Source organism: Dama dama, chromosome 8 (genome assembly GCF_033118175.1).
Source record: "Dama dama isolate Ldn47 chromosome 8, ASM3311817v1, whole genome shotgun sequence".
In the NCBI taxonomy this organism is placed as follows: Eukaryota; Metazoa; Chordata; class Mammalia; order Artiodactyla; family Cervidae; genus Dama; species Dama dama.
Window position 1 is genome coordinate 37960308 of NC_083688.1, and position 6954 is coordinate 37967261.

A 6954-nucleotide genomic window follows, 5' to 3' on the forward strand; every position below is an offset into this window, starting at 1 on the left:
GAGTTTAGTATTATTAGCACATAAGTTAATAGGGAGCCAGTGAAAACTTAAGGGAGGGACATGATCATATTTTCATTTTAAAAAATAACACTTTGGGCACTTCTTGTGAAGAATGCATAGTAGTGGAATGAGGCAGGGTGTGGTGAGCACAACTGAGGAAAGAAGACCAGTTATAAGGTGAACAGATGAAGATCTCAACTGGGATAATGAGACTGAAAGCAGAGAGAGTGGGGTGGATCCTGAGAAAAGAAAGCAGAATGGGAGGGGACTGGGGGCTCCCAAGAGATGTGGGGTTGGGGGAAAGAAACAAGTCAAAGACATTTGACTTAAAGACAAGTCAAAGTCAGCTCTACAGACCTGGACAAAGCCTGCTCCACATCCCATCACTATCTGTGTTTTGGAGAAGGAAGTTGGGAGTTTTGATCAAGCTGACACAGTATGTCAGCAGCCATTTTGACCTGGAATCAAGGAATCCTTGTAGCTGAGCTGGGGCTCTCCTGTCCCAGCACATGTTCAGGTTTGGATGGAAAGAGAAAGCATTCCATGAAACAAAAGGGTGGCATTGGATTGGTTGATCGTAAATAGTCCCTCCAGCACTCTCACATCCTGGGAGCCAATCAGATGAGTGTTGGTGGTACCAAACCCCATTCTGAACAACAATGTCAGGGTCAGCATTGGGCCAAGAACCAGTTAGCATTGTCTAAAATCAACAAATGATCAGATGCTGACCAATACATCCAAAGGCTAATGGTTTATTTTGTAATTTAGAGGATCAGAATTGGTCTGGAAAATAACTGGTGCTTAGTGTAACAACAGCAAGATCCATGAGAGAGGTGAGAGTTCAAAATTCTCTGTATCTCAAATACTGTTTCTTACAATTTTTAACTGAAAATATTTAAGATCTAAGTTAGAATCAGCTCCCAGGGACTTTCCTGGTTGTCCATTGGTTAAGACTTCACCTTCCAATGCCCAGTGCACCATGGCTGGGGGGTGGAGGGGTCAATCCCTGGTCAGGGAGTTAAGATCCTACACACCACTGTCTAAAAATCCAAAACATGAAAAAATAGAAAGAATATTGTAGCAAATTCAATAAAAGACAAAAAAAAAAAAGAATCACAGGTCCCTGTATTCTTGTCTGATACCATCTTTCTAAGACACTTCTGACAAGTGATTTCCCACCTCCATTGAATATGCAAGAAAAATATCCCCTAAATAGGGGTCTTATCTCTCAACCTGTGAGGAGACAAGATTAGAAACCAGTATAAAAAATATTAAGGGAGACTTTGAATATTTATATAAACACTGATAAAAGTGTATTTTTATCACTTTTATACTTTGGTTTCATAGTCCCTGTTTTTAGTACTAGGGAGAATATTAAATTCAAATTGCTAATTCCTCTGAAACAATATATCTGAACAGCTCTGAATTTGGATGGTTTCTCAAATTCTGAAAAAAAAATGAATTTTGCAGACTTTGTCACATCGTTTATAACTTTTAATTTGATACTGCAAATTTGCAGAAAAATTGTAAGACTGGTATGAAGAAATCCCATAATCCTTTACCAAATTCTTACTTTTGTACTATTTTTTATTTCATTCTTTCTCCATACACAACACACACACTTCTTTCTGAACCATTTCAATGTAATATGAAGATTTGTGCCCCTCTATCCTTAATGGCATCACCGACTCGATGGACATGAGTTTGAGTGGACTCCGGGAGTTGGTGATGGACAAGGAGGCCTGGCGTGCTACGATTCATGGGGTCGCAAAGAGTTGGACACGACTGAGTGACTGAACTGAATTGAACTGATTTTAAGTATCTTTCCTTTTCTCCTTTGTTTTTGCTTCTCTATTTCTCCCTACTTTCTTCAGTTAAGTCTGAATTTGGCAATAAGGAGTTCATGATCTGAGCCACAGTCAGCTCCCGGTCTTGTTTTTGCTGACTATATAGAACTTCTCTATCTTTGGCTGCAAAGAATATAATCAATCTGATTTCAGTGTTGACCATCTGATGATGTCCATGTGTAGAGTCTTCTCTTGTGTTGTTGGAAGAGGGTGTTTGCTATGACCAGTACGTTTTCTGGCAAAACTCTATTAAAGCTTTTGCCCTGCTTCATTCCGTACTCCAAGGCCAAATTTGCCTGTTACTCCAGGTGTTTCTTGACTTCTTACTTCTGCATTCCAGTCCCCTATAATGAAAAGGGCATCTTTTTTGGGTGTTAGTTTTAAAAGGTCTTGTAGGTCTTCATAGAACTGTTCATCTTCAGCTTCTTCAGCGTTACTGTTTGGGGCATCGACTTGGATTACTGTGATATGGAATGGTTTGCCTTGGAAATGAACAGAGATCATTCTGTCATTTTTGAGATTGCATCCAAGTACTGCATTTTGGACCCTTTTGTTGACCATGATAGCTACTCCATTTCTTCTAAGGGATTCCTGCCCACAGTAGTAGATATAATGGTCATCTGAGCTAAATTCACCCATACCAGTCCATTTTAGTTCACTGATACCTAGAATGTCGACATTCACTCTTGCCATCACCTGTTTGACCATTTCCAATATGCCTTGATTCATGGACCTAACATTCCAAATTCCTATGCAATACTGTTCTTTACAGCATCGGACCTTGCTTCTATCACCAGTCACATCCACAACTGGGTACTGTTTTTGCTTTGGTTCCATCCCTTCATTCTTTCTGGAGTTATTTCTCCGCTGATCTCCAGTAGCATATTGGGCACCTACCAACCTGGGGACTTCCTCTTTCAGTATCCTATCATTCTGCCTTTCATACTGTTCATGGGTTCTCAAGGCAAGAACAGTGAAGTGGTTTGCCATTCCCTTCTCCAGTGGATCACATTCTGTCAGCATTCTGAAGCAAAAAGTAAAGGAGAAAAGGAAAGATATTCCCATTTGAATGCAGAGTTCCAAAGAATAGCAAGGAGAGATAAGAAAGCCTTCCTCAGCAATCAATGCAAAGAAATAGAGGAAAACAATAGAATGGGAAAGACTGGAGATCTCTTCAAGAAAGTTAGAGATACCAAGGGAACATTTCATGCAAAGATGGGTTCGATAAAGGACAAAAACGGTAGGGACCTAACAGAAGCAGAAGATAATAAGAAGAGGTGGCAAGAATACACAGAAGAACTGTACAAAAAAGATCTTCATGACCCAGATAATCATGATGGCCTAGAGCCAAACATCCTGGAATGTGAGGTCAAGTGGGACTTAGAAAGGATCACTATGAACAAAACTAGTGGAGGTGATGGAATTCCAGTTGAGCTATTTCAAATCCTGAAAGATGATGATGTGAAAGTACGGCACTCAATATGCCAGCAAATTGGAAAACTCAGAAGTGGCTACAGGACTGGAAAAGGTCAGTTTTCATTCCAATCCCTAAGAAAGGCAATCCCAAAGAATGCTCAAACTACTGCACAATTGCACTCATCTCACATGCTAGTAAAGTAATGCTCAAAATTCTCCAAGCCAGGCTTCAGCAATACGTGAACCGTGAACTTCCAGATGTGCAAGCTGGTTTTAGAAAAGGCAGTGGAACCAGAGATCAAATTGCCAATGTCTGTTGGATCATCGAAAAAGCAAGAGAGTTCCAGAAAAACATCTATTTCTGCTTTACTGACTATACCAAAGCCTTTGACTGTGTGGATCACAATAAACTGTGGAAAATTCGGAAAGAGATGGGCTTACCAGACCACCTGACCTGCCTCTTGAGAAACCTATATGTAGGTCAGGAAGCAACAGTTAGAACTGGACATGGAACAACACACTGGTTCCAAATCAGGAAAGGAGTATGTCAAGGCTGTATATTGTCACCCTGCTTATTTAACTTATGTGCAGAGTACATCATGAGAAACGCTGGGCTGGAAGAAGCACAAGCTGGAATCAAGATTGCCGGGAGAAATATCAATAACCTCAAATAGGCAGATGACACCACCCTTATGGCAGAAAGTGAAGAGGAACTAAAAAGCCTCTTGATGAAGGTGAAAGAGGAGAGTGAAAAAGTTGGCTTAAAGCTCAACATTCAGAAAACTAAGATAAAGGCATCTGGTCCCATCACTTCATGGGAAATAGATGGGGAGACAGTGGAAACAGTGTCAGACTTTATTTTTGGGGGCTCCAAAATCACTGCAGATGGTGATTGCAGCCATGAAATTAAAAGATGCTTACTCCTTGGAAGGAAAGTTATGACCAACCTAGATAGCATATTAAAAAGCAGAGACATTACTTTGCCAACAAACGTCTGTCTGGTCAAGGCTATTGTTTTTCCAGTGGTCATGTATGGATGTGAGAGTTGGACTGTGAAGAGAGCTGAGCACCGAAAAATTGATGCTTTTGAACTGTGGTGTTGAAGAAGACTCTTGAGAGTCCCTTGGACTGTAAGGAGATCCAGCCAGTCCATCCTAAAGGAGATCAGTCCTGGGTGTTCATTGGAAGGACTGATACTGAAGCTGAAACTCCAATATTTTGGCCACCTCATGCGAAGAGTTGACTCATTGGAAAAGACCCTGATGCTGGGAGGGATTGGGGGCAGGAAGAGAAGGGGACGACAGAGGATGAGATGGCTGGATGGCATCACCGAGTCAATGGACATGAGTTTGAGTAAACTCCGGGAGTTTGTGATGGACAGGGAGGCCTGGCGTGCTGCGATTCATGGGGTCGCAAAGAGTCAGACATGGCTGAGTGACTGAACTGACTGAACTGAACTGATCCTTAAGTAACCCAGTGTGTATTTCCTAAGAAAAACAAGGACATTCACTTACATAATTACAATGGGATGATCAAAATCAGGAAATTTAGTATTAATACAGCATAGTCCTTATTTAAATTTCAACAACTGCTCCAGATGTCTTTACAGTTTTTCCTCCAGGATTCAATCCAGGATCACACGTTGTAGTTTGCTGTCTCATCTCTTAATTCTCCTTTTGTCTGAAACAGTTCCTAAACCTTTCTTTTTTGTCCAATAACTTGGCAGTTTTTTAAGAGTGTTATATTTGTAGATAGTCCCTCCATTTGAGTTTGTCTAATATTTCCTTGGGCTTCCCAGGTTTTTCAGTGGTAAAGAACCCACCTGCCAATGAAGGAAATGTAAGAAATACAGGTTTGATACTTGGGTCGGAAAGATCACCTGGAGAAGAAAACGGCAACCCCCTCTAGTGTTCTTGCCTGGGAAATCCCATGGACAGAGGAGCCTGGGGGGCTACAGTCCATGGGGTCACAGAAGAGTCAGACAGGACTTAGCAACTAAACAGCAACAATGATGTCTCCTTGCAATTAGATTCAAGTTTTGCATTTTAGGCAGAAATATCATTGAAGGGATACAGTTTCCTCAGAGTATAGTAATGGAAAAAGGGGAAAGGGGTGTATGATATTGGTTTATCCCCAGATTGGTAAAGTTAGCTTTGCTCTTTTGGTTAAGGTGGTAATTGCTTGTCTTCTCTTTTCCTCGGAATAGGAAGTAGGAAGCAAGACACTTCTTGTAAGATTTAGATATTATGAATTTCCTATGTAAATTCCAAAGTATTTACATAATAGAACCTGAAAACTGATCCTAATATTCTGGAGCTACTCTCACCTATTTAAAAGTTTCCAGATTTTCTGGTTACAGATGCTCCATTTACTAGAATTACTCAATGAGTTTACTTTTCATGTTTCTATTTTTATTGTTTGGAGAGGCTACCTGTTGGTGACTTGCTGCAAATTAATTACCACAGTCTTGTACTAGTCCATGAAAACCTACAACTTGGACCTCAGCCAAAGTTTTAATTCTTCTTTTTCCCAATATGTATCAACTTATTTATATGCGGGTTTTTTTTTTTTTCTTATATCTTTGAACACAATTCATCCAACAAATAGATGAAGTATGTCCTCTAATACTGACACTCTCTTTGATATCAGTGTCTCATAAGACCCACAACCTCTAGATTAGGATACTTCTCTTACAGTTCAGGTTATACCAGATACTTGAATGTACCTGGCAGGTTGGGTTTTTGGTTTGGGGTGGTTTTTTTTTTTTGGGGGGGGGGGGTTGCACTGGGTCTTCATTGCTGCAAGCAAGCTTTCTCTAGTTGCAGTGTGCAGGCTTCTCATGCTTGTGACCTGCGAGCTCTAGAGGAAGCAAGCTTCAGTAATTGCAGTGCACAGGGCCTAGCTGCCTGGTGGCATGTGGGATCTTCCCAGAGTGGGGATAGAACCCATATCCCCTGTGTTGGCAGGTGAATTCTTATCCACTGGACCACCAGGGAAGTCTCAGATGGGTTTTGAGTCATTGGGTTTGTTACAGTGCTTTAGTGAGTTTCTTTACAGCTGTAAAGGGAGTGACTTTCAGAATTTATTTGGAGTTAATTCGTGTTTCAGAGAAGGCAATGGCAGCTCACTCCAGTACTCTTGCCTGGAAAATCCCATGGACAGAGCAGCTTGGTAGGCTGCAGTCCATGGGGTCGCTAAGAGTCGGACACGACTGATCGACTTCATTTTCATTTTTCACTTTCATGCATTGGAGAAAGAAATGGCAAACCACTCCAGTGTTCTTGGCTGGAGAGTCCCAGGGATGGGGGAGCCTGGTGGGCTGCCGTCTGTGGGGTCGCACAGAGTCGGACAGGACTGAAGCAACTTAACAGCAGCTGCAGCAACTTGTGGTTATTTCCCTGAGTACATTCTTCAAATGTCCTAACGCTATGGTAAGATAAGCAACATCTTTATCTGTATAATACGTGCTTTAATCCTTGCCCTTTTGCACAGTTGTGACTAACTCACCTGGTTAAGTGATACAAGTCCTATTTCCTCAGACAATTCCTGGAAAAGCATCAGACCTGATGTGACTACTTCACAGACTCCCAGCTGATGTATCTGAATCATCAGAGGATGGAATTTTCCTACTCATACAATTATTTCTCATCTAGTACTCTTTTAGGAAGTGTCTTAAGCTCATACTTTTCTC